At 50.6% G+C, this 27,425-nt stretch overlaps 2 long non-coding RNA genes across 7 annotated transcripts in view; one reads left to right on the top strand and one right to left on the bottom strand.

The window, feature by feature from the left end:
• The window catches only part of LOC117068914, a 50,373-nt gene extending 24,468 nt beyond the window's left edge, over nt 1-25,905 (bottom strand). Inside the window, exons 1-4 of one of the 6 annotated variants that reach the window (XR_004431294.1) lie at nt 25,323-25,586; nt 23,045-23,073; nt 22,832-22,894; nt 17,651-17,793 (exon numbers count right to left, since the gene is read on the bottom strand). This is a non-coding gene — a long non-coding RNA (uncharacterized LOC117068914). Of the gene's footprint in view, nt 1-11,845; nt 12,122-17,650; nt 17,794-18,565; nt 18,589-22,831; nt 22,895-23,044; nt 23,074-25,322; nt 25,587-25,861 lie in introns of those variants that run through there. The other 5 variants (XR_004431293.1, XR_004431297.1, XR_004431296.1 and 2 more) reach the window with 5 other exon arrangements.
• Nucleotides 11,184-23,286, top strand: LOC117068915. Its single transcript, XR_004431299.1, has 3 exons — nt 11,184-11,581; nt 20,459-20,689; nt 22,559-23,286. It is a non-coding gene; the product is annotated as an uncharacterized LOC117068915 (long non-coding RNA).
• Nucleotides 25,906-27,425: the final 1,520 nt, after the last annotated feature.

The raw sequence follows: 27,425 nt of genomic DNA, 5'->3' as shown, positions 1-27,425 counted from the left end.
ACAGACAGACACACACATACAGACACACACACAGACACAGACACACACACACACACACACATGCACAGACACACACACACAGACACAGACACACACACACACACACACAGACACACACATACAGACAGACACACACACACACACATCCCATGCACTCACCTTCCGGAAACCCTCAGAACGATGGGACAGAGAAAAGGCCCTCCCGACTGAAACGGGGCCCAGGAGCCCATTGCCTGTTTAGGAAACGTTGGAAGTAAGTGATCCATTCCTGCCAGAAATGAGAAGAAATGGTAAGAACAGCCATTGCCACTCCTGTGTGCCAATGACATGCCCACTGCTTCCCAGATATTATTTCTATTTTTATGTATTGTCCTTGTGCATCTATCTGATGACAAAATTAAGAGACTCATTGTTAAAAAAAGAAAAGAGAGAGAGAGAGAGACAGAGAAAGAGAAAACAGAGGAGGGGGAAGAGAATGACGGGGAGGAGAGGAATTCTAACATCACAGAAATGCTTAACTCACACCCCTCCACTCACACTCTGCCCCCAAACCCTCCAGGCCTGCACCTGCCTCAGGGCCTTCGCACAGGTTCCCTCTTCGTGGAATGTTCTTATCCTGGAGCCAGCCACAGGCCCCCTCCCTGCTCACAGAGAGGCCTTCCTGACCAAGCAACCATCACCCCACATCTGTGATTTTTCTTCCCAGCACTTAGCACTACCTCACATTATAATTGGTTAATGGTCCGTCTGCCACCAGTAGAATGTCAGTCCCAGGACAGCAGAGATTTTTGTCTGTTTAGTTCAGCGCTGTTTCCTCGATGTTCTGAACAACTCCTGGCACACAGTCGGTATTCAGTGAGCATTTGAATGAATGAGTGAATGAATGCATGCGTGGATGAAATGGCTCTCTGCTGGGGCAGACCAGGAAGAGGGGTTTTCTGAGGGGAGCAACTGGGTCCTCTGTGTGCCCGGAACACAGTAGGCATTTGTGGAATGAGCGGATGGATGGACCAACAGACAGACAGAGTGGGGAAGGATAGGGCCATGAGGAAATTAGAGCTACCAAAGCAAGAAAACAAAAAGGAAAACAAGAAAAGGAAATATCATTAATCCAGGCTTCTGAGTGCCTGGCCTGTGCTAAGCCCGCTCCATGTATTAGTTCATTTCTTCTTCCCAACAACCCCATGAAGGAGGTTTTGTTTTAAGCTCTGGTTCCAAATGGGGAAATTGAGGCTGCACAAGAAGCATTTTTTGCCAGGTCCCATGGCCAGGAAGGGGCGAATTGGGCCTGCCTGCCTCCGAAGCCAGCACTCCAAGCAGGCTGTGGCTGGTGCACCCAGACTGTGTGCCAGGCGCAGAGCTGGGCTCACCAGAAGGAACGAGGGCCAGGGGGTGCCAGGCTTCCCACATTTGTAAGAGAGGCTGTGTGTTCACATTTTTAGGTGAAATCTCTTGCTTTTCAATGCTGGGAGTCAAATCAAAAGTTTAGAAAACATGATACAGGCCTAAAAAGCACATCTGAGGGCTGCTAGTGTGAGACCTTTGGCCCAGGATTGAGATTTATTTAGGGGAAGAAGGATATTATTGAGAGTATGGTAGACAGAGAAGGTTTCCTGGAGGAGTTGGAAGAGGCTGGGCCTTGGGTTTGAAAGGAGGGGGCCTTATGTGAAGAGAAGCAGGAGAGGCCTTTGGTTGGGTCACCCAGAGGCCACTCTTGGGGTCAGGGCAGGTTTCGTCCAAGAAGCCCAGGCAGAAGAAGCACAGCAGGTCAGACCAGATTCACACTGGGAACACCTAGGGGGCAGAGCACCAAGGCCATTCTTGCCACCACCACACCCCCACCACCCCCCACCACTTCCTCCCCTTACGCATCCTGTCCCTCCCTCATTGACCCTCAGGGGATCTGAGCTGCCTGGGACATTTTCCCCAGAAGACCCTGCTTCCTTGTGAATTTCCCATGGGGGCTAGCTGGAGGGAGGGACTGAGGGTGAGTCAACATGGCAGCTGGACGGACTGGGAACAGCGTAAGAGCTCTTTCATCCACTGGCCATTCACAAAAACACAGCTTCAGCCAGAAAACTTTGAGAATTAAAACACAAATTTATTGGCTCCTAGGGAAATCAGAACATCAAAGTGAAATATTGTGATTATAATACTACATCAATCAGTCAACCATAAGGTAACCTTTTTCTCTTAGCTGTATATGAATTCTATTTAATGCAAAATATAGATACATTTTAATGTTTGACTTGATTGAGCCTGGGTTTGAATTCTACTTCACCACTTATTAGAAGACAAACTTTGGACAAGATATATATAGCTTATCTGTGTCTGCATTTCCTCATCTCTAAAATGGGGATGAACAGAGAACCAGTGTCTACAGCTGTCATGTGTGGTGAGCACTTAGAAAGTACGTGTCAGATAGTAAGTGTTCAGGTAGTAATAAATAAGGTTATGAATTTAGTGTCACACCACAATTTTGAATCATATTATAGGATAGGCATATTGGCTCACACTTGTAATCCCAAGACTTTGGGAGGCCAAGGCAGAAGGATCACTTGAGGTGAGGAGTTAGAGACCAGCCTGGGCAACATTGTGAGACTCCGTCTGTACAAAAATATTTTAAAATTAGCCAGATGTGGTGGTGCTTTCCTGTAGCACTAGCTCTTCAGGAGACTGAGGTGGGAGGATTGCTTGAGCCTAGGAGTTGGAGGCTGCAGTGAGCTGTGATCATGCCACTGCACTCCAGCCTGAGTAAGAAAACAAGACCCTATACCTAAAAAAAAATTAATTAATTAAATTCATCACATATAATGGATTCTGGAGACATCAACATAAACTCATGTTTAGCTAAACATGAATATAACTAGTTACACATGGAAATATTGGTAACTGTGTGTATATACACAGGTCAGTATACACACAGATATTTCTTTGCTTCGTCAGCTGAAAAGGCCTAAAAGAAATGATACCTCCAGCAGCCATGAGCACACCCAGCACCCAGGTCTTGGTTTCTAATACCATTCTCTAATAAAAAGAACCAGGGCTCTTTAGAGAAATCGCTCATTCTAAGACTGCAGCAGGAAATATATAAGTTGAATGTGGAACAACCTGTAGTGCCAGAAAATATGAAAGGACTTCAAGAAAACTGCACTGATAGGGGTATGCAGAAGGGGCACAGGAGCCAATTGAAAGAGCTCCCAATGGCCAAAGTGAGCACAATTTGAGCAAGAAAACAAATAAAGCAACTTGGACTATAACCCAAAGTACAAATAAAGCAAATATCCATGAGTCTGTACTGATATAAATAAAATATTGAATAAATGGATAGAAATGAAGAGGCAAATCTCTCAGGCAGAAAAATTCCAAATAATTTACATAGATGCTCCAGTGGAAAGGAGAGGAGATAACTCCTCACACCTCAGGCACTGGCTGCACACAGCGGCTTCTTGCCAAAGAGTACAGTGTGGAAAACGGAAAAAAGAGCAACTTGATGGTGGAGAAACTTCACAAACACTACTCAGGCTAGGTGATCAATGTCAACAGCAACAGTCGGAAGTCACACTGACAGTATGCACCCTTGATATGCTGTGATAAAAATGACATTTTACCTCTGAGATCTTCTTCCCCCAAACCTATAACCCTAATATGGTCATACAAAAAAAAAAAAAAAAAAAATCAAATTCCAATAGAGGGACATCCTACAAAATACCTGACCAGAACTCCTCAAAACTGTCAAGGTCATCAAAAACAAGAGAAGTCTGAGAAATTGTTATGACAAGAGAAGCCTAAAGGGACATGACAATTAAATGTCACATGATACCCGGGATGGAATCCGGGGACAGAAGAAGGACGTTAGGGAAAAATTAAGGCAGTCAGAATAAGATATGGACTCTAGCTCATGACAATGTGTCAACATTAGTGCATTAATTATAACATAAAGGTGGGGCGCAGTGGCTCATGCCTGTCATCCCAGCACTTGGGATCCTTTGAAGCCAGGAGTTTGAGACCAGCCTGGACAACATAGCAAGACCCTGTCTTTACAAAAAAAAAATACAAAAGTTAGCTCAGCATGATGGCCCATGCCTGTAGTTTCAGCTACTTGGGAGGCTAAGATGGGAGAATGACTCAAGCTCAGGAGCTCAAGGCTACAGTGAGCTATGATTGTGCCACTCCAACCTCAGCAACAGAGGGAGACCCTGCCTCAAAAAACTCAAAATTTAAAAATTGTAACAAATCTACCAAATTAATGTGAGATATGAATAATAGGAGAAACTGGTCACAAGGTACAATCTTTTCAATTTTTCTGTACATCTAAAACTTCTTGTAAAAATAAAGTCTATCAGCCAAGCACAGTGGCTCATGCCTGTAATCCCAGCACTTTGGGAGGCTGAGGTGGGTGGATCACTTGAGGTCAGAAGTTCGAGACCAGTCTGGCTAAAATACAAAAATTAGCCAGGTGTGGTGGCTTGTGCCTGTAATTCCAGCTACTTGGGAGGCTGAAGCAGGAGAACCACTTGAACCTGGGAGACAGAGGTTGCAGTGAATTGAGATCGCACCACTGCACTCTAGCCTGGACGACAGAGCGAGACTCCATCTCAAAATAAAAAATAAATAAATAATAAATAAAGTCTATCTTGGTTGGGGGCAGTGGCTCATGCCTATAATCCCAACACTTTGGGAGGCTGAGGCAGGTAGATCACCTGAGGTCAGGAGTTTGAGACCAGTCTGGCCAACACTGCAAAACCCCGTCTCTACTAAAAATACAAAAATTAGCTGGGTGTGGTGGCACTGCGCCTGTAGTCCCAGCTACTGGAGAGGTTGAGGCTGGAGAATTGCTTGAACCCAGGAGGCGGAGGTTGCAGTGAGCTAAGATCACTCCACTATACTCCAGCCTGGGCAACAGAGCGAGACTGTCTCAAAAAAATAAAAATAAAAAAATAAATAAACAACTGGATTTTTAACAACTTAACAACTGGATTTTTTTTTTCCAGTGAGTATGTTTTTCCCACACTCTCATAATTCACAGAATGATCTTTTCACACCTGGTTGGAACGTCTTCCGCATTTGGTCTGTCATTTCGCCAGTCTTTCTGTGGGTCCTGATCTCGGGTTTCCAGGCCACGGTGGTTTCATCACTAAGTTGATGGAACATGGCCCTTTGTGAAACCTGTTCTGTGGTGGAATTGTGTCTTGAGCCAATGGGCCTGTTCCCCTCACACTGCAGTTGTCGTTTGGCAAATTCATCCTGTAGACACCTATTGTTTACGTCAACATCCGACAATGGCCACTGTCGGGTTAAAGCATCAGGCATGATTATGCAATCTGGGTTACATTTCTTTCTTCCCTTCATCTTTTCCAGTTCTGTCACCTCGAGCAGCATCCCTGGGCCCTGGTCTCCAATTCCCGATCTTGTCTGAAAAATGGCCTGAAAGCCTCGCACAGGGCGGCCTCTACCTCAAAGCACCATCCAGTTTAACATCCCAGCAGTGCCTCAAATGAGAAGCCCTGTGGTAGGGTCCGCCCAAAACCCCTGGGCCCCCATGTCTCCTTCCTGGCCCCAAGGACAGCTGACACTGTCTGGGAGGAAAGGGCAAAGGGGAAGCCCATGGCAAGACACTCATTTCTCAGAAAGTCTGGGTTAGGAGTCAGGGGACCTGGGTTCAAGTCCTGCATCTGCCTCTGACTCACAGTGTCACCTTTGGCCATTCACTTCCCCTCGTCTGGATCTCAGTTTCCTCATCTGGGAGTCAGTGGGGTGGACCAGCTGATCTCCCAAACCTTCCCCAATTGGCACTGCACTGTTGAAATCAGGGCTTGTGATACCATGCCCCCTCCCCAGGTCACCTCGCTCTCACAACCAGCACCGAAGTCAGAGACTGCCTTTGCAACTAACAAACTCGCATTTGTGTGTAACGCTCTGAATTTACATTCAACAAATGGCAAAGGCCTGTTACCTTTGTGTTTCTTTCTAAAATGAAAGTCATAGCCTGGCACAGTGGTTCACATCTGTCATCCCAGCACTTCAGGCTAAAGTGTGAGGATCGCTTGTGCCCAGGACTTCGAGACCAGCCTGGGCAACATAGTGAGACCCCATCTCTACAAAAAATAAACAAAACTAGCCACAGAGAAGTTATGTTTGCAGGTGTTTTTCTTTAAGTTTCCTGATCCAAAGTCCCCAAATTCTGGGCTGGAAGTGAATCACAGTGAATTTGCGTTTTGTGTCTTGTAGTCATTCACAACTTTGGTCTTTGTTCATAATAATTACCCTTGGAATGAAATTCAAATTCCTTACTCCTGCCTTCGAAGCCCTGCAGGGTCCACTCCCTCCTCTTCTCTCCAACCCTCTCCCTTTCACTCTCCCTGTTCCAGCCACAGTGGCCTCCCTACTGTTCTTTGACCCAGCTAGCTTGTTCCCACCTCAGGGCCCTTACCTTTACCACTCATCCACCCCCAGCACCCTTCCCTTAGGTCATGACTGCATCTTGGAGGCCCTCCCTGGCTGTCCTGCTGGTCACCCCGCATCCCAGCTCTCTGCTTCTTTTCCTTTACCACAGTCCCAAATGATGCTGCTTACTCATTCAATGCCCATCTCTCCCACTAGACTGTCAGTTCTGGGAAGGCAGGGATTCTGTACACTTTGTTCTGTGATGTGATCCCTACACTCCCCCCAGGGCCTGACACATAGGAAGGTCTCAATAAATACAGGTTAAATGAATGATGGGGCCAAGCACAGTGGCCCATGCCTGTAATCCCAGCACGTTGGGAGGCCAAGGAGCGTGGATAGCTTGAGCCCAGGAGTTCGCTTGAGCCCAGGAGTATTTTTTGTCAAGACGAGGTTTTGTATGCGAAAAATTAGCCAGGTATGGTGGCACACACCTGTAGTTCCAGCTACTTGGGAGGCTAAGGGTGGAAGGATTGCTTGAGCCTGGGAGGTCGACGTTGCAATGAGCCGTGATCATGCCACTACACTCCAGCCTGGATGACAGAGCAAGACCCTGTCTCAAATATATATAAATAAATAAATAAATAAATAAATAAAATGAGTGTATGAATGAATGACACTGTGACCGCAGTCTGCAGCTGGACAGCTGGCGTTTGTTGAGCACCTACTGTTTGCCTGCCACTATGCTGTTGTTTTGTCCCTGCGGTAGGTGGGTCGATGCTCTGCATTTCGCACATGAGAAGACCAAGGCTCCCAGGCCTCGGAGCCCCAGAGTGTGGAGCTGGCCTTGAATCCAGCCTGGGGACACTGGTGTTGGGCTCCTTCCACCCTACTAAGTCCTCCAGTAAGAGTCACGGGGAGGGGACCTGAGCGGAGCCTGCCCCTCATACACACAGGCATCCCTTGTCTAAGGCAGAACTTTCTAGACACCTCTCTGTCCCACCACCTGGTGGAGCCCCTGTGGCCAGCATGGGAGCTGAGTACCCGGGAAGTCTGGCTTTATGCCAGTCAGTGCCAGGAACCAGCTTGGGGAGCAGAGTCCGGGCCAGCCCAGTGGTGAGCGACACAGGCCACTTGCCCCAAGGGGGCTCCCGATGTCCACTGCGGCATGGGGAAGGCCAGCGCACTGAACCCTCTCCTCAAACCTCCATGGCAGGTCCCTGGGCCCCATGCAGAAGAGGGGCCAGGATGGCTAAACCAGGCTCGAGCCTACCCAGGCTTCAATCTACGCCCCCATTTCCTAGATTTGAACACTGAGGCCCAGGGAAGTGTGGTATCTCAGCAAGACTAAGAAGTAGAGTGGGATTTAAACCAGGAAGGCACTCGTTGTTTATCCACACGTGTGCACATGGGCATGTGTAGGTGGCTGTGTTCCCAGTGCCATCTGCACCAATGGTGTGTCCTCATTGGCTCACATCAGCCTCGTGTACACAGCAAGCGCATCCACGTGCACATGCCTCCCGCCTCCCGCCTGTGCTTGTGAACCCGTAAGATTCCTGGACCCTGGCCTCGCCCCTACTGTGTCAGGCTTGACTCAGCTGAGACTCAGTTTCCCCATCTGCTCAGTGGCCCCAGAGGTTGTCGTCTACTGTGGATAGGGGTCTGGGGCCCTGCATCCCTCTCAGCCCTGGGCAGAGCAGCCTAAGAGAGCCAGGGAAGGCACCATGCCAGCTTGGGCCAGGGAAGAAAGGGGACAGAGGGCGGGAGCCAGCACAGGGTCTGGGAGCCCAGTGACTCAGGCCCATGCTAACCTTCCCCTTGGGGTAGAGCTAGCCCCCAGGGCCCTGGCCTAGTCCTTCATGTCTCATGCTCTCAGCCTGGTGAAGGGAAAATCATTCCATGTAGGCCAGGCCCAGGGCTGAGTGATGCTGGGAACAGAGCTGACTCCAGTACCCAGCCCCTGCCCTCGAGAGGTCTCCAGGGTAGTCAGGGAGGTAAGCAGGTAAACCAGTAACCAAAAGACAGCCCGTAGTCCTGAGTGTGGATTTTCCTTTGAACACTTGTTAGCTGTGCATCCTTGGACAAGTCTCTTAACCTCTCTGAGCCTCCATCTCCTCCCCAGGAGAAAACTGTGCTCCCTACTCAGGGCTGGGTGAGATCCCAGAACAGTACCTGGCACTGGTGGTGCTGCTGAGTCACATGGAGGCTTCCCTTATTTAAGGTCTGCTCTGGGAACCAGGAGGACAGAAAAGAATGCAGGGAGGACAGATTCCCTCTGGGGCTGGGGAAGCCCCCAGTTCACCTCCCACCTCCAGAGGAGGTGCCGCCCAGCCAGACCTGGTCCAGTGAGGGCAAGGTTGGCATAGAGAAGCCGGAAGTGGGAGGGCAGTCCAGGCAGAGGGCACAGCCCAGCAAATGACAGTCATGTCTCTCAAGTCCAGGGTTCTCCTCGTCCTTCAGCAAAAGGCCACTTTCTCAGAAGAGCCCCACCTGTTCACTCAATCTCGGGGACCCCGTGCCCCCACTGTCCATCAAAGCAGCAGGCTTATTTTCCACTTTGAGCTTATAAACAATCATGCTTGTTTATTATCTGTCTCCTCTGCCAAGTTCCCCCAGGGTGTGGACAAAGTCTGTCCTGTTCACTGCTCTAACACAGCACCTGGTACACAATAGAGGCTTAATAACACAGTGAGCACCATTTGAGCAAGTTACTCCACCTCTCAGTGCCTCAGTTTCCTTATCTGTAAAATGTGCATCGTAACAGCACCTACCTCATCGAGTTGTAAGAATTCAATGAGCTACTATTCATAATGCCCTTAGAAATGTCATAAGAATTAAACGAGTTAATATTTGCAAAGCCTTGGAACAGTTTCTCCTTGTGACCATGCAGGTACTCTGCAAAAGTGTGTAAATAAAGTATATAATGAGTGAATGAAGAGAATAACAGATGCATAGATTTGGAAAGTCATAATAATATAGATTATCAAGTTGCCTAATTTGTAATGTCTTGGTTGATATTCACATCTCATTTTCTTTTTCTTTTTCTTTTTTTTTCTTCCCACAGAAATGAGGTCTCATTATATTGCTCCGGCTGGTTTCAAACTCCTGGGCTCAAGCGATCCTACTGCCTCAGCCTCCTTAAGTGCTGGAATTACAGGTGTGAGCCACCATGTCTGACCTCATTTTCTCTTTTTTTTTTTTTTTTTTTTTTTGAGACGGAGTCTCGCTCTGTCGCCCAGGCTGGAGTGCAGTGGCCAGATCTCAGCTCACCGCAAGCTCCGCTTCCCGGGTTCACGCCATTCTCCTGCCTCAGCCTCCCGAGTAGCTGGGACTACAGGCGCCCGCCACCTCGCCCAGCTAGTTTTTGTATTTTTTAGTAGAGACGGGGTTTCACCGTGTTAGCCAAGATGGTCTCGATCTGCTGACCTCGTGATCCGCCCGTCTCGGCCTCCCAAAGTGCTGGGATTACAGGCTTGAGCCACCGTGCCCGGCCGGTGACCTCATTTTCTTTATTATTATTTCCTGGCTTTTTATTTTGACAATTTTTAAGCCCTTAGACAGCCAAACGATTAGTACAATGATTGCCTCAATTTACCAGTTGTTAATTCTTCAGTCTGCAGGCTTTCCCGCTAGCTAGATAAAATGAGAAAGATGCATATTTCTGCTTTTGGGGGGCTTTTCTTTTCTGATCCATGTGGGAGCAAGTTGAAGACACCAAGGTAATTTACTCCTGAACTCATCAGCTGCTGTGATTTTTTTTAAATCTCTAACTCAATGGATATATGAATTCTCTGGAACCAATTGCAACCAGTTCCTTGATCTTATAAATCGATAATTCTACAGATCTACTAGTCCCTGAACCCTTGAACCTGAAAATATTTGGTTCTAGAAACCATCATCTGCTGGTTCTCAGAGTCTGCACATGGCTGAGGCTCTATCTTTCCATGGTCTGGCACTCCCAGGACTCTCCCCAGAGTCTGCGGCTCTCTCGGTCCAGTCCTGATGACCCTCTCGTGGGTGCCTCTGAGCACTGACTCCCAATTCCCAGAAGCCAATGCCCGGGACTAAGAAAGGGGAAAACCCAGCCAGTCCCAAGTCCAGTGCAATGCCAGCCTCACGGATGCCAAGTGGCACAGAGACCTGGGTCACAGGCCCAAGGATGGGACCCTGGCCGGGCTGCTCTCTGGGTGCCCAGACCCATCTCAGGCCAGCTGGGTGAGGGGCAGATGGGTGGCCCCCGCCTCCACCCTGCCCATGGAGCAATCGTCTGAGTCACCCCCACCTCATGACTCGCCTGCCCGCCACCACTAAGGCCTGTAATTACAGCTGCCTCCTCCTCCGAGGCTAGGTCTTATCAGCCCATCAGGGCAGGCCAAGGAGGGGGACGCCCTGGAGGTACCCCACAGATGCGGCAAGTCCTGGGGCTTGATGGCACGCAATCCGGGCATGCCTTCGCCATACTAGCCCCAAGTCCAGAGGCTGGCTCTAGACTCCCAGAACTCCCACTGTCCATTCCCCAAAACCTTGCCTCAAGTTCCACCGTTTACTCATTTTCCTGCTGAAGTGTAGACTGATCACTCACAAGACATTTCAGAGCGGATTTTCCAAAGCCCCGGGGGAGGGGATCAGCTCTGCATTAGGCACACAGGGAGCTCAAGGAAGACTCGGCAAAGCGCCACTATGGTTGCGGTTGTTGGTCAGTCCTCGCCATGGGTGCTCGAGAAGGGAGGAAAGAAAGGGTCTTGATGAAGGGACAGTCACTGGGGACTGGTTCTGGAAGGGAGGTGGAGGCAGCAGGCAGCAAACCGACGCTTCACCTCCTTACCTGTTCCCCTTGTCAGCTAGCTGCCTTCTGACCCTGGAGGGAGGAATGCTGGTTCCTATTCCATAGATGAGGAAATTGAGGCTCAGAGAAGATTCACAACTCCTGTCCTCCAAGGGATGGCAGCAGGGATCATGGTGATGTTCTGGGAGTGGGTGTGGCTGTTCCCAGGGAATGGGGATCCTCCCATCCCAGCAAAGGGGAGATACCAGCAAAGGACTATCTAGCTGCACTCAGACCTCCTGGATTCAAATCCTAGACTTAGACCCTCTGTGCCTCAGTTTCCCCAACTGTCAACTGGAAATAATAGCAAGGCCAACCTCATCTGGTTATTGTGAGGATTAAATCCATCACCTAATGAGAAGCTTCCTGAAGGTACGTAGTAGGCTCTTTCCTCCCTCCCCTGGATGTTGGTGGATCCTTCCTTCCCTGAGTCAGTAGAAGGTGGGGAGGCCGGGATGTGTCCCACCTTGCGGAGTGGGGGCTGACTCTGTGCCCCCATCATCTCCCTCACCCACACAGGCTTCTGGGAAGCTGCAGCTGGTCCCCAGGCTGCCCCGACCCCTGGACTGGGTCCCCAGGATCAGCACCCCCAACTCCACACCTCCAAAGACAAATGCAGACACAACTCAAGGCCTGTAGTGTGGCTGGTTGCTTTGCAATTATTAATAATTTCCTCCCTCCATCCCTCCTGCAGACCTGCTTAACCAGTCTCCCCACCAGCACGTAGCAGGCCTGACATTTGAACCGACTATTATTCTCTCTCCCTTCAGGGAGAAGCCAGGAGGGAATGTGGGCCTGTGTCTTGACGCAGGGCGGGGAGAGGCAGAGGCCGCCCACAGGTCCCTCTTTCAGTCCTGGGTGCAGCATCCAAGCTCCGCCGTCCCCCGCGGCAACGGGCTCATTGCCCCTTTCCTGAAGACGGGGAGAGAGGGAGAGAGAGGGAGGTGGGTTAAGCCCCTGCCAAGCAACAGACAGGTTGGAAAATCCTCTTGTGCAGAGGCAGGAGTGGACGGTGGTTGAGTCAAACTTGAGGTCTGGATTCCTGTCCTGGCTCTGCCCTTTCCTCGCTGTGTGGCCTTGAACAAGTGGTTTCAACTTTCTGAACCTCCATTTTTTCATCCGCCAAATGGAGTGATGAATTCCCACATTGCAGAATCCATGAGGTTTAAAAAGCCCCAGGGTCAGTGCCCAATAGGGTACATGGGAGAACAGTTCTCTGGGTCCAGAGGCTGCTCACACAGGATGTCAGAGGGGCTGGGCCAAAGTGACAGCCAGCACTGCCCTGAAGACAGAGTCCCTAGGCCTCCGGGGACAAAGCCTAGAGGGCCAGTTCCATCTCCAACTACATCCAAAACCGGTCAGTGGGGACAGGCCAGGGTACATGCCCCCCTAATTGCTCCCTGGCTCCATTCGTACCACGTGTAGCTCCTCCCAGCGAGTTAGGGAGTCCTGCAGCACCAGCACACCCAGCCAGACCCAGAAAGACTGACGCTGCCCCAGTGCCCACCCTGGCTGGAGGGAGAGGGCAGCTCAGGCCGATGAGTCCTGGAGCGATGGGGAACCACTAAGGGCCTCTGAGCAGGAGCAGGACCTGAGCTGGAAGGTTGAAAGGTCAAGATCTAGCATTTGGGACCTCACCATCTATCCCTTTGACCCTTGTGGGATAGTAGAATGTCCAAGAGCCCAGTCCCCTGGGTTCAAACCCAGGCTTCGATATTTGTAGCTGTGTTGCTGTGAGCAAATTACTGGGCTTTTCTGAACCTCAACTAACCTATCTGTAAAATGGGAGTAGTAATAGCCTACAACTGTGAAGAGCTGAAATGCAGCAATGACTTGTAAAGTATGTAGCACAGTGCCTGGCACTTAGTAGGTATTCAGTAAGTGGATGCTGGTAGGAGTTTCTGCATCTATCAGGTAGTTTCACTCATCATGCAGTTTCCTCTGTCTGGCAAGCCCATCTCCATACTTCTCCTCATAGGAACTCCTATACATCCCTTAAGGCCCTGCCCAAATAGTCCCTCCTCTGAGGAGCCATCACTAACTCCTTACTTAAACACATACAGGAAGCCCTTTCTTCTGGGCTCCCTGCCACCACATACTCCTCCCACAGCCTGGCCACACTGTCGGCAGATGAGCTGATGCCCGTGGGGCTCACCAGCAGATTACCAGTGCCTGCCGGGCGTGGAGAGCTGTGAATGAAAAGCTCCCCTCGCCTTACTCAACTCAAAACAGAACACAAAAATCCCCGCAGATGTGGAAAGAGCCTATAGTCTCCAGCCAAATTTTCAAAGTGTTCTCAGGCCACCACCAGAGCAAAGGACAGTGCAGATCCCAATATGTAGAATTCAGGGTCGAAAATTCCTTTAATCAAATGAGCTCTAGATTTTAACAGGGAAGGGGGCAGAATAGCATGTGGCTAGGTAAGAAGACTGAGGCAGCCTTGTGTGCTGATCTAGAATAGTCTCCAGGATCAGTTGTCAAGTAATTTTTTTAAAAAATGAGGAGCGGAACACCATAAGAAACATATTGGCTACCATTTGTGTGGAAGGATGGGAGGGAGGCAAGGACAACATAGATATTTGTGTGTATGTACATAAATTAACTCTGGCCAAAATAGCAGGTTAACAGTGGCTGCCTCTAAGGAGGGGGAATCAGAGGCTGGGGGAAGGGGAGAGTGAGGACTTGCCTTTCATCCCATACCCCTTTCTACTTTTGGATTTTGTAGCATTTGCTCACAGGCCCTACCTGATTCAGGAACACTCCTCAGCACCCCTGACAGGCTATCCTACTTTGAATGCTCCCAGGGATGAGGAGCTCAGTACTTTACCTGCCAGCTAATTCATCCAAAGGGTAGCTTGGAAGGGTGGGTTTGGGCTCAGTGACGGGAAGCAGAAATGTGCTTCTGGAGTCACACACAGGTGCCTCTTTCTTGCCCCTGACAGTGGGCAGAGAAGTGACTTCCTGGCTAGGAACCCACTCAGAGGGCCTGCCTGTTCCTGGGCCCAGGTGAGAGGTGGGCCGGAAGGTAGGGTGTGCTCTGCTCTGACTCAGGCCCCACGGGTGCCCGGAGCACAGCCAGCTTCCCAGGACACAGTGCTGTGACTCAGGGCCACACAGCAGGGCCAACCCAGGTGGCAGCTGGCGGGCCACCAGCACACCCGCACCCTTCCCAGCCTCAATCCCCAGCAGGGCCTCTGTTGCCAGCACAAACCACCTTGCTCACCGCTGTCCCCATCCACAGAGGACGGGATGGGGAGATAAAGACCCTGGCACCAGACAGCCTGGGTTCAAATCCTGCCTCTGCCATTTGCTGGCTGAATGGGCCAGTGAACCTGAGCCTCAGTTTCTCCATCCGTACAAGGGGTGAGCCATGCTGCCTCGTCTTCCTCATAGGGTTGCCATGAAGATGCTGAGTTCATCCGAGAAAGGCTCCTAGATCAGCCCGGGCAGAGTCTTATGCGAACGTAAGCCATTATTATTGTGGGTGCCCAGACAGATGTGGGGGTCACTGACATCGGAGCCTTGAAGGAAGCTTGGGCGCCTCTGCTCACCCCACTGGCCTGGTCAGCAGGCCCAGGAGGAGCAGGCCTCCTGGGGCACCTGGCCTTGGGAAGGTTCAGGGACTTTAGGTCCCCCTGCCAGGTTATGAGCTCCATGAGAACAGAAGTTTTTCCCTGTCTCATTAGTGTGGCCCCAGTGCCTGGTCCTGGTGCCTGGGATAACGGCTGGCACACAGGCAGGGTGAGCTTCACAGACCTGCAACGCATGCCTTCACACAGGGCCCCATGCTTGGATTAATGCTGTTACCTCTTGAAATTCTTAATTTTGAACAAGGACTGTCACGTTTAATTTTGCACATGACCCTGAACATTGTATAGCTGGTCCCGAACAGAGTTGACACACAGTACACCTTTTGGAATGAATGAATGAATGAATGAATGAATGCCACGCTGAGGTGTCATTTCTCTCATTTTACCTCTGAGGATCATGGACTCTAAGCCCCCTTTTACAGATGCGAGCCAAGCAGACTCACCCAAGATCATCCAGCAGGAATTCAAACCCAGGCTTGTCAGGCCCCAAAGCCCCAGGTCCCGTGACCTCCTCCGGCATGTCAGGGGCAGCTGATCTGTGCCCGGGGAAGCCACAGAGCAGTGGATCTCAGGACAGTGAGGCCGAACAGCAAGCTCTACCCTGCTATCAGAGCTGCTCTGCTTCCCTTTTCTCAGCCAGGGAAACTGAGGCCCAGCTCAGGGTAGCACAGGCCAGCTTGGCAAGGGTGCCTGCCCAGGAGGCGTCCTGGCTGGGTGCCCGGACAGGGGGCGGGGGCCTCTGTGAATCGCTCCTCAGTCCCCGCCGACCACAAGCGGGTTGGGTGAAAGGCGGCTGCTCCCCGCCCGCTTCCCCGCCAACGTGGGCCCGAACAATGGGCCTTTGTGCCCGACGTGGGCGGGTTGTCAAGGTGCGCAGCCCTGGCCCTGGGCCCTGGCCTCGGCCTCCATGAGGGCAGAGGGGCCAGGACAGGGGGTCTGCGGGGGCCGGGAAACCCAGCAGAAGAGAGAGCCGGTCTAAGACTCTCACAACAAACAAAGGCCAAGGCACAGGGAAAGAGCAATAGGCACCCAGGGTCACACAGCACAAGGACATCAGCGGCAAGTTGGGAATCCAGGACTCCAGCCTCCCTCTCACTGTGTTCTGAGTGTCCCCGCTGCAGCAAGGGGCTCCGGCATCCCTGAAGCTAAAACTTCCCCTCAGGAGGTCAGCAGGGCCAGAATCATTCCTCTTCTCCCTTCTTACACTCCCACACCATGGCTTCCTTCCTCAGGGGCCCAGCCCAACACCTCCTTCCTTCTCTGGGAGACCCCCCAGATGGCATCAGTCACAACATTGCTGGGACAATGTCTCCCATTCACAGGTCCCTCCTGACCGGCTCTTCTCCCCAACAAGATTATGTGCCCCTTGGGAAGTCACCTGGTCAGGTAGGCACTGCCATGAGCCCATGTTACAGGAGAGAACGGAGGCTCCCAGTTGGGGAGGACTCACTCGAGGTCTACACCCTGAATGCAGATGACCCTCACCTCTATCCTGTGTAGGAGTCACAGGAGGAAGGTGGGGACAAAAGACCAATTCCTGCTGTTTAGCCACCCACCCTCTGGTGGGAAAGGCAGAGAAGTCAACCACAATGGTAATAATAACAAGAGGCTACCAGGTATTGAGCATCTGGTAAGTGCTTTATGTCCAGAATCTCATTTCATCGTCACAAAATGGCTGGGAGGCAGGTATTATTATTGTCCCCATTTTACAGATGAGGAAACTGAGGTTCAGGGGAAACAACTTGCCCAAGGTCAATCAGTTAATAAAGGGGTTCGAATCCTATCCAGGTTCACTGAATGTCTCTGCTCACTCAACCCTCACAACCTTCTTATCAGGCAGGGTTGATGTCCCCAAATTACAGATGAGGAAACTAAGGCTCCAAGCAGCAAAGTCACATGCCCAAGGTCACACAGCTAGGAGGTGGGAGCAGGGATTTAAACCTGGGCTTCTGGCCCCCCAGGTCCCTGTCTTGTTTCTTTCTTCCCCCACCACAACCAAATTCCCTAAATGTCCCTTGAAACCATCTGTGCCAGCAGCCCCTCATCCCCATCTTCCACCACGATAGACCCAATGTCCACCCTGCACCTCGGCCCGTCCTAGCTGGCCTCACCCAACGCATAACAGATACTCATGAAAAGCCAGAAAGACAGTCCCAGTCAGGAATAAGCTAAATGTCTGGGAGCCTGAGGAAGAGCACTGTGGTCTGTCCCCACGACAAAGCTCACAGGGACAACCAGTAGAGCACCTAAGCCGCTCCGCCAACGGGGACGGAGCTCCTGAACAGAACATCAGGTGGAAGAAAAGCAGGATGCAGAAGCAAATGTACAAGGGACGCCATCTGTACAACTCCACCCACAACCCAAAGCAGCTCCCCGAATCCCTCAGGGATTCCACGTGTGTGTGTGTGTGTGTGTGTGTGTGTGTGTGTGTAAAAATCTAAAGATGTCCTACAACCGCTTTGGGAAACTGGCCATACCTACAAAAACCAAACATGTGCATATCTCATCATCTAGCAATTCCATTCCTGGATATAGACTAAGGGAAATGCCTGCTTATGTCTACTGTCGGATGTGTAAGAGAAGGTTCACAGCAGCACTATTCAAAATAGTGGAAACGGGAAACCATGCCCATCTCCGTTGATCATAGGGTAATTCAACAAACTGTGGTCTACTTAAACAATGGAATACTCCACAGCCGTGAAAAGAGACACAAAACTTGGATAGACCTTGTTGGATGAGGTTAAGTGAAAGTGTCTGATACAAAAGAGCACAGACTGAATGGGCTCACTTATATGAAGTTCAATAATAGGCAAAACCAATCTATCGTGATAGGTATCAGACCAGTAGTTACCTTTGAAGGGAGCCCCTGGAGGCTAGGAACGTTCTTCATCTTGATCTGGTGTGATCCCATGACCATCAAACTACAATTAAGATTTGTGTGTTTCGAGGTCAGGAGATGGTGACCATCCTGGCTAACACGGTGAAACCCCGTCTCTATTAAAAAAAAACAAAAAAATTAGCTGGGCATGGTGGCACGGGCCTGTAGTCCCAGCTACTCAGGAGGCTGAGGCAGAAGAATCACTTGAATCTAGGAGGCGGAGGTTGCAGTGAGCCAAAATCACGCCACTGCACTCTAGCCTGGGTGATGGGGCGAGACTCCGTCTCAAAAAAAAAAAAAAAAAAAAAAATTGTGTTTTACTATGTGCAATTTACACCCTCATCATACCAGGTGGATACCTTCATCAAACCACCAACAGAAGGATGAAGAAACACAGGGGAATCGTGAGCATCAAATCCAGGCTGCACTGACTGGGTTTTATGTTTTGTTTTTTTTGTTTGTTTGTTTTGTTTTGTTTTTTGAGATGGAGTCTTGCTCTGTCACCCAGACTGGAGTGCAGCGGTGCGATCTCGGCTCACAGGCTGCAGTGACTGCTAAGAGCGATCCCTTTGGGCAGGGATATCGGGGGATCCTCTATATTGGGGTGTTTCCTTTTAAGGAAGAAAAGAACACAGAAGAACATACGTTTCCACGCAGTTGAGTGATAGCTGCGTGGAAGCTTCTGTTCTTATCCTTTAAACTTTTTTGAATATGTAAAATATTTAAAATGTTGAGAATCAAACTAGAAATAAAGCCCATTTCCAAGGCTTCTCCTGCTCCAGAGCTCACAGTGGCTTCCTTCTGCCTCCCGGCTGAGGCCACCCTCCTTTGCATGCCACTCGAGGTCTCATCCTGGGCCTCAACCCGTCTTTCCAGCCTCTCACTCACCCGTCGCCACCAGCCAGGCTGGTCTCCTCACTCTTCCCCTAACACGCCTTAAACATTCCCATCTCCACGCCTTTCCTCCCACCTGGAATGCCCTCCCCATTCCTGTCTACTTGCTCTGTGCCAGGCACCGTGCCCAGTGCTGTAGGCTATTAACTCCTGAAATCAGGGACTCAGCCATGGGGAAATCGGGGCATCGCTTGCAACCACAAATAATCTCCATCGTCACCCCCCAAAGCCACTCAAGTAATCCAAGTAGAAAGAGTAGTGCTGCTAAGCCCACAATTTCAAGACAAACCACCCCATAGCCCAACCATCCCCTAAGACCCTCCAGTATAGAAATTCTGGCCCACCGCTGGATTTTAAACTCACTCATCTCTTGGGATTGTGTCTTTAACATTCCCATTTTACACAGGGGGAAACTAAGGCTTAGAGAGGGTAAGTAACTTACTTGAGACACTCAGCAAAGAAAAACTGTCTTTCTCCTAAGATCTTTTCCTCCTCCAAGATCTTCCAATCATGACTGACCCCTAAGTTTGTCCCGGCCTCAGGGCCTTTGCACTTGCAGTTCCCTCTGCTGGAATGTCCTTCTCCCAACTATTCCCAGGCCCAGCTCCTTCTTATCATTCTAGTCTCTAAATTCAGGCCAGAGTCATCCTCCCAGATTCCCACCCTCATCCCTGGTGTAAAGCAGCCCCACGCCTGTCTTTCTCTATCACACGATGACAACTTAGCACTGTCCACAAATTGTTCTGCATGTTTCTTCACTCATATCCACACCATCTGTCACACGCACACCCTTTTAGAACATAAGCACCAAAAGGCAGGGATTGTGTCTATCTTATTCAGTGCTGTGTCCCAGAGCCTGGTGTCATAGGTGCTTAGTAAATTAGTTGGAAGAGCACAAATCACTGGCTGTGTCTTCCCAGGGCCACGCAGTGAGGAAAGGACAGAGAAGGGGATCAGTGACCAGCTCAGGCCAGATCTCCACTGAATCACTCAGCTCTGTTTAGGTCCAAGGCTGCATGGGGTCCAAAGAAACAGGAAAGAGGCCGGGCGTGGTGGCTCACGCCTGTAATCCCAGCATTTTGGGAAGCCAAGGCAAGTGGATCACTTGAGGTCAGGAGTTCGAGACCAGCCTGGCCAACGTGGCGAAACCCCATCTCCACTAAAAATACAAACATTAGCTGGTGTGGTGGCGCAGATCTATAGTACCAGCTACTCAGGAGGCTGAGGCAGGAGAATTGCTTGAACCTGGGAGTCAGAGGTTACAGTGAGTCGAGATTGCACTATTGTACTCTAGCCTGGGTGACTAGGTGACAGAATGAGACTCTGTCTCAAAAAAAAAAAACAGGCCGGGCGCGGTGGCTCAAGCCTGTAATCCCAGCACTTTGGGAGGCCGAGACGGGCGGATCACGAGGTCAGGAGATCGAGACCATCCTGGCTAACACGGTGAAACCCCGTCTCTACTAAAAAATACAAAAAACTAGCCGGGCGAGGTGGCGGGCGCCTGTAGTCCCAGCTACTCGGGAGGCTGAGGCAGCAGAATGGCGTAAACCCGGGAGGCGGAGCTTGCAGTGAGCTGAGATCCGGCCACTGCACTCCAGCCTGGGCGGCAGAGCGAGACTCCGTCTCAAAAAAAAAAAAAAAAAAAAAAAAACAACACACAAAAAAAAAAAACAGCAAAGAGAGGCAACTGCCATGTGGGTCCTGCAGCCCTGCAGCTCCAAGCCGCTACCCACCAAACGGGCTGAAAAAGCCCCACTTCCCCAAAAACATATTTTTTTATCACTGTTTCTGAGTTTTTATAATAGTATAGTTTTGCTTTTCTAGTATTGTTCATTTTTAGCTTGCAGTTTTATCGTTGTAGTTAGCTCCATTTTTCCCAATGTTTAGTATTTTCACAGATGCTTGCAAAGCTCCTATGGCCAGGTGGAAATGAGGACAAAGACACCGAGAGACAGGAAGAAGGAGACCAAGACAGAGGAAGCAGCGGTGGCGGAACAGAGAGAAACAAGCGGGTATGAAGAGATAACAAGGCTGAAGAGACATGGGGAGAGTGACAGAGACAGAGAGAGCAGAAACCAGAGCTCAGATAGATCTGCCTCCCACATCGCCTTCCATAACGTGAGCCTCCATAACCATCAAAGTCACAGGGTTGAGTGAGCATGTGCTAAGTGCGGGCACTGTGCTGAACGCTTTTCTGTGAATGATCGTGCTTGATTCTCACAACCAACCTGTGAGAGGAGGGATCCTCTCATTCCTTGTTTTAAAGATGAAAAAACCGAGGCACAGAGGTTGGCCAGCATGCCTTCCATCACACAGCCAGCAGGCGGTAAAGCCAGGTGTGACCTCAGGCCTGCCCCAGACCCAAGGCTGAGCCATTCGCTCCAGTCTTGGGGTGTCTAGGTTTGTTTTAGGGCAGCTCTTCTCAATTTCAGCTGTGCTGGCGAATCCCTTGGGGACTTGTAAAAATGTCAATCCTAGGCCGGGCATTGTGGCTCATGCCTGTAATCCCAGCACTATGGAAGGCTGAGGCAGGTGGACCACTAGAGATCAGGAATTTGAGACCAGCCTGGCCAACATGGCAAAACCCTGTCTCTACTAAAAATACAAAAATTAGCTGGGGATGGTGACGTGCACGTGTGATCCCAGTTACTCAGTAGGCTGAGGCAGGAGCATTGCTTGAACCAGGAGGCAGAGGTTGCAGTGAGCAGAGATCACGCCACTGCACTCCAGCCTGGGCAACAGAGACAGACCCCATCTCAAAAAAAGACAGAAAGAAAGAAAGAGACAGAGAGAGAGAGAGAGAGAGAAGAAAGAGAGAGAGAGAAGAAAGAGAGAGAGAAAGAAAGAAGAAAGAAAGAAGAAAGAAAGAAAGGAGGAGGGAGGGAGGGAAGAGAGAGAGAGAGAAAGAAAGAAGAGAGAGAAGAAAGAAAGAAAGAAAAGAAAGAGAAAAGAAAGAAAAGAAAGAAAATGTTGATCCTGATTTAACAGGGTTTTGGGGTGGGAAGGACCCAGACCCTGAATTTCTAACAGACTCCCAGGTGGGGTCAATGCTGTGGTTCCCAGGTCACAGCCTGAGCAGTGAGGATCTAGAGGAGTCCAGTACTCTAGGACCCTTTGGCCACACCAGGGACAGGGAGGGCCCAGGAGCCTCCAGCCAGTCCAGTCACCATCCATACCCATCCAGCCAGTCCAGCCACCATCCATACCCACAGGCCTTGGGGTCATGCTGGCCCCTGCGGTTCAGTTTCCCGTTCTTGGTGCTTCCTGTTGATCCCGGGAATTCCCCATAAGCTGACTGTCCTGCACACAAAGGCAGCTGCACAAAGATGTTCATTGTGGCATTGTTTATAGGAAGGGCAAGTTGGAACCACCTAAATGTCCACCAGTAGGGTACTGTTAAATACACTAGGATCTGTGCAGCCATTACAAATGATGGTCTCAGCCGGCCACAGTGGCTCATGCCTGTAATCCCAGCACTTTGGGAGGCTGAGGTGGGCAGATTGCATGAGTTCAGGAGTTCAAGACCAGCCTGGGCAACATGGCAAAATCCCATCTCTACAAAAAACACAAAAATTGGCTGGGCATGATGGTACATACCTGTAGTCCAGTTACTCGGGAAGCTGAGGTAGGAAGATGGTTTGAGCCCAGGAGGCAGAGGTTGCAGTCAGCCAAGATCATGCCACTGCATTCCATCCTGGGCAACAGAGTGACAGAGTGACACCCTGTCTCAAAAATAATAATAATCATCAATAAAATAAAAATGATACGGGGCAAAATTCAAAATATATATAACATTTTTTCTTTTCTTTTTTTTTTTTTTTGAGACAGAGTCTCCCTCTGTCGCCCAGGCTGGAGTGCAGTGGCATGATCTCGGCTCACTGCAAGCCCCGCCTCCCGGGTTCACGCCATTCTCCTGCCTCAGCCTCCCGAGTAGCTAGGATTACAGGCGCCCGCCACCAGGCCTGGCTAATTTTTTCGTATATTTAGTACAGACGGGGTTTCACTGTGTTAGCCAGGATGGTCTCCATCTCCTGACCTTGTGATCCCCATTGATGCAGCAATTCCACTTCTAGGATGTACTCTATGGATATACTTGCACAAGGACACAGAAAGCTTTCCACCAAACTCGCTGTGGCAATGTGTCATGGCAAAAGCCTGCAAGCCACCATCACTAAGGAAATGGCTCTTTAAATCCTGCTCCGTGTCCACCATGGAATGCCACACAGCCTTGAAAAAGGAGGGTGCTCTCTATGCACTGACATCAAGATTTACTGTTGCTGAAAATCACAAGGCACACAACTAGTGTGTAGAGTCCTCTGATATCTGTAAGAAAACAAAGAAAATACATGTTTTTGCCCACATGTTCACAGAACCCTTCTGAAAAGCAACACAAAAGACTGTCACAGTGAGGGGTTGAGAGGGTGAGGACAAACACAGGAGGGAGACTGACTTTTCACTGCAAGCTTGTTGTACCTTTGGTATTTGGTGCCACATGGTATTACCTATGGACAAAATGAGTTAAAGTTAAAGTTTATACATGATGCACAAGTGTTCCATTTGTGGATATAGGAAAATGCTTGTGATAAATTATTAAGAGAAAAGAAGATGGCCTAATTTATATAATGCATGATTCACATATATCTTTGAGCTATCTCTATAAGTATATCCCACATATATCTGTAAGTATAGAGAGAAATGTTTAAAAATACTATCAGGAAATTAGCAAATGAAGTTGCTACTATTCACGCACTATATGCATTGATTCATTTCCTCACAACCACAGGGCAAGGTGGACGGGCTGCTATTATCCTCATCGCCCAGATGAGGAAACAGAGGCTCTACAAGTGAAGTTACCTGACCAAGGGCTCACAGCCAAGGGGAGGCAGAGCTGGGATTTGAACCTCAACCACAGGGCTAGAGATCCCTCTCAATTGCAAATTGGGTAGTGTCTCCTTTTGCTTTGAATTTTCAGCATTCTTAAAAGTTGAGCCAATGAACCCAAGTCTCTCTCTCCTTCTACTGCCACTTTACTTTTCAACAAGACTTTTCAGAAAAAAAAAACCCTAAGAACATCCCATGCCCCCCAAGTCAGCAGCCCCCATTTCCTGGCTCTCACATCCCCCGGGGAATTCCCCTGGCAACGCCTGGTATAGGAAACCACGAGAGTGGTTTTTAAAAAAAAGTCAAGCAATACAGTGAGCCGAGATCGCACCACTGCACTCCAGTCTGGGCAACAGAGCGAGACTCCGTCTCAAAAAAAAAAAAACAAAAGAGTCAAACAAGAGCAGGGAGAATGTTTCATGTCCCAGATAAAAGGACACCAAAGAGATATGCCACCAAAGGCAGGGCCTAACCCTTGGTACCAGAAAAATAAAGGGGGAAAAAAAAAAACCCCAGATGTAAAACGGTTATAAAGGGCACTTTGGAGCAGTCCCAGTCATTTGAACATGGCCTGGAGACTAGGTAATGTAATTGAATCGAGGCTAAATTTCTCAGGAGTGATCTCAGCACTATGGTTATGTGGGAGAACACCCTTGTCCTTCGGAGGCACACGCTGAAGTAATTAGGGTGAAGGGTAAGGAGGTCTGCAACTTACTCTCAAACAGCTCAGCAAAAATCACACAGAGGAAGACCAAGAATGCACATGGGGCCAGGTGTTAGCAGTCGGAGATCCTGGGGAAGGGACACTTGGCGGCTCATTGTGAAATTTTGCCATTTTTCTCTAAGTCTGAAATTTTTCAAAATAAAAAGTTGGGGGAGATCGGTGGTTGCCAGAGGCCGGGAGTAGGAAAGGGATTGATAACAAAGGAGGCACATGGAAATATTCTGTATCTTGCTCGTGCTGGTGGTTATACAACTATATACGTTTCTCAAGATTCATAGAACTGCACACCACAAAAGGGTGAATAGTGCTGTATATAAATTATATGTCCATAAAAGTGACTTGAAAAGAAAGTGGGAAAGACAAAGAACCACAGGGCACCCATGGGCTCTGGGTCCTGCCGTGATCCAGCCTCACCTGAGCCTGCAGTGGCCTCGAGGATTTAGCAACACAAAAGGGCTGCCCTCCCGACCCCAGGACCCACAGCCTGCCCTTGGGGAACTTCCTCCTAAACCTCCCTGGCCTGAATCCAGAACCTTGCAGCTTCCCCAAGGCCAGGAGAGACGCACTGAATGACTTCCTTGCATCCTGGAGAAAGCAGTCTAGGTGCCCCTCACCAAGCACTGGCAACCTCAGTGGAGACAAGGATCACTGCATCCACCCCACCACCACCGGCTCACAGCCAGAGCTGCACAGGCCCAGAGGAACAAAGTGACTTGCCCGAGGTTGCACAGCAAGTCAGGCAGCTCTGCTAGACGGATCATTCCGAAACTAAAGCTCCGAGCCTGAGATTATCCCATCCAACCACCCCTATTTCTCAGGTCAGAAGACCAAGGCCCAAGTCGGTGTCAGAGCATAGATGAGCAATGTCTCCGGAGCCCCAGATGCTGCCAACATGGTGGGTCTTGGTGTGGCCCCCACAGGCTGGGCAATGGGGGACCTAGGAGGGTGGGACGTGAATCTCCATTCCTGTCCGTCATCCTTTGTCATCTCCACAATCCCCTCCCAAGCTTCCTTTGCTCCCACCCATCAGAGCAGAGGGCTGGACACGGGGGCCAGGTGGGGGTCCCACACCTGCCCCCCGCAACCGCCCTGGGGAGCACCCACATGGCACAGAGCCACGGATTCTGCCCAGCCCACGAAACTCACCTCACCCAGAACCTGTTTCAACTCCTCCAGCTCTCCTTGGCAGCCACGGAGGCCTCATTAAGTGATGCCAACACCTCCCACACACCCCCGAAGAAGGGGAGGGGGCAGTGCCCCAGCAATGGAACTCTATGGCCCCATTGGAGGCCCCACACCTCCCCTAGAGACCCCCAGGTCCGGCAGTGGGCACCACAGAGCCACAATGCCGGTGCCAGACTCAGGCTGGGGAACAGGGGCCTCGATGTGACATGCAGTCTGGGCCCTGCCACCTCTCTCCCTGGGCAGGCCTGCCTGAGCCCCGGGGAGCTGCTTCACCTCCTTAATTAACCGGCAATGATTAAGAGGCCACCTTGGGAGGCCCCTGAGGCCTCAAGGAGGGCTGGGGGCCTGAAATTGGGGGCAGGGCCCCCCAGTCATGGCAGGCTCAGAGATTTCTCCCATGTAGAACAGGGAGAAGGGACCCCACCCTGCACCGCAGGGTTCAGGGCAAAACAGCCCATCCTCCCTGTGTCACCTGTGTGGCACTAGGAAAGTGGACTTACCTCTCTGTGCCTCGGCTTCCACCGAGAGGGAGGGCAGGGTGGCAGTGAGACTTGATTAATGACTGTTTGTGAGAAGGTCCCAGAGATGCTGCTGATAACAGGCCCGGCTATTATTCTGGGAAAGCATCGAGGAGTGTCTGAGCCCATAATTACCGAGAGGATGAAAACAGTGGAACAGAGAAGCCTCGCCCAGCCCTGCTCACTGCCCCTACACCCACCCTCCTGCCCTGGCAGGGGCCCCTCCTCCGGGCAGGGAGACCCAGGAGAGGAGGCCTCAGCTCCAGACTGGGCCCAGGCCTGCCAGTCCTCCTCTCCGCACCTACATTCTTAGACTCTTTCCATCCATTCCTTCACTCATTCCTTCATTCATTCATTCTACAAATGTTTATTACGCACCTACTGTGTGCTGAGCTGTGGGACACAGCAGGGAACAAGACCCACAGGGATCCTGCCTAGAATAGCTCTGTCTCCTGCAGGAGGCAGGAAATAGGAAAGTTCCCGCAAGGAAGCAGAATATTAAAAAACAAAAGCAAAATGATGGGGTGATGTGGTATGTAAGAACTGGGGGGGCTTCAGCTCAGGTGCTTGGGGAGGCCACACTGAGGAAGTGAGGCAACTTTAGAGTTGAGGACCCACGGAGGAGATGGGCTGTCATGAGGAGAGTGTCCCAGGCAGAGGGACAGCACGTACAAAGGTCCTGGGGTGGGAAACTGGTGCTGGAGGAGGCTGGTGCAGGGGCAAGAAGGCAGAGTCATGGGAGGTGAGGCCAGGGAGGCAGGAGAGACTGGGGCAGACCCAGCAGAGCTTCTTGGGGCACAGTGAGGAGCCCAGATTGCATCCTCGGGACAGAGGCAGCCACAGGAGAATTCTCAGCACTGGAGGGACGAGGGTGGGATCCTCTCCCTGGAGCAGTGTACGGGGCCATTCAATGCACACACGCTGAATCAAAATCGCAATGACAACCGGACGCGGTGGCCCACACCTGTGACACTTGCTCCCTGCTGTATTCCACTGCCCAGCACTTCTGGAGGCCCAGGTGGGTGGATCACTTGAGGCCAGGAGTTTGAGACCAGCCTGGCCAACATGGTGAAACCCAGCCCCCATTAAAAATACAAAAATTAGCCAGGCATGGCGGCACATGCCTGTAGTCCCAGCTACTCGGGAGGCTGAGGCAGGAGAATCGCTTGTACCTGGGAGGCAGAGGTTGCAGTGAGCCGAGATTGCGCCATTGCACTCTAGCCTGGGCAACAGAGCGAGATTCTCTCTCAAAACAAAAACAAAAAAAAATCCCAATAGTTGAAGACCCTGATGACACCACCTGCCTGTCTGTAGAATATGTTCCCACCTGAGGCTCAAATCCTTCCTTGGGCCTCAGTTTCTCCCTCTGAATAGTGGACGGGCACTCGCAACTCGGTGGTGATGATTATTTAAATCCCTACAAACACAGAGAAAGAAGGCCCTGAGCAGCTACTGTGTGCTGGGGGACAGGGGCCAGCCTCCAGGAGGCACCTGCCATGGGCATTTTGCATAGGATGCCCAGCTGCCCCTGGGCCTCTGGAGCACC

The sequence above is a fragment of the Trachypithecus francoisi genome, unplaced genomic scaffold (genome assembly GCF_009764315.1).
Source record: "Trachypithecus francoisi isolate TF-2019V2 unplaced genomic scaffold, Tfra_2.0 Lachesis_group21, whole genome shotgun sequence".
In the NCBI taxonomy this organism is placed as follows: Eukaryota; Metazoa; Chordata; class Mammalia; order Primates; family Cercopithecidae; genus Trachypithecus; species Trachypithecus francoisi.
The sequence above is the reverse complement of the archived record's forward strand: the minus strand, read 5'-3'. Positions and strand labels throughout refer to the sequence as shown.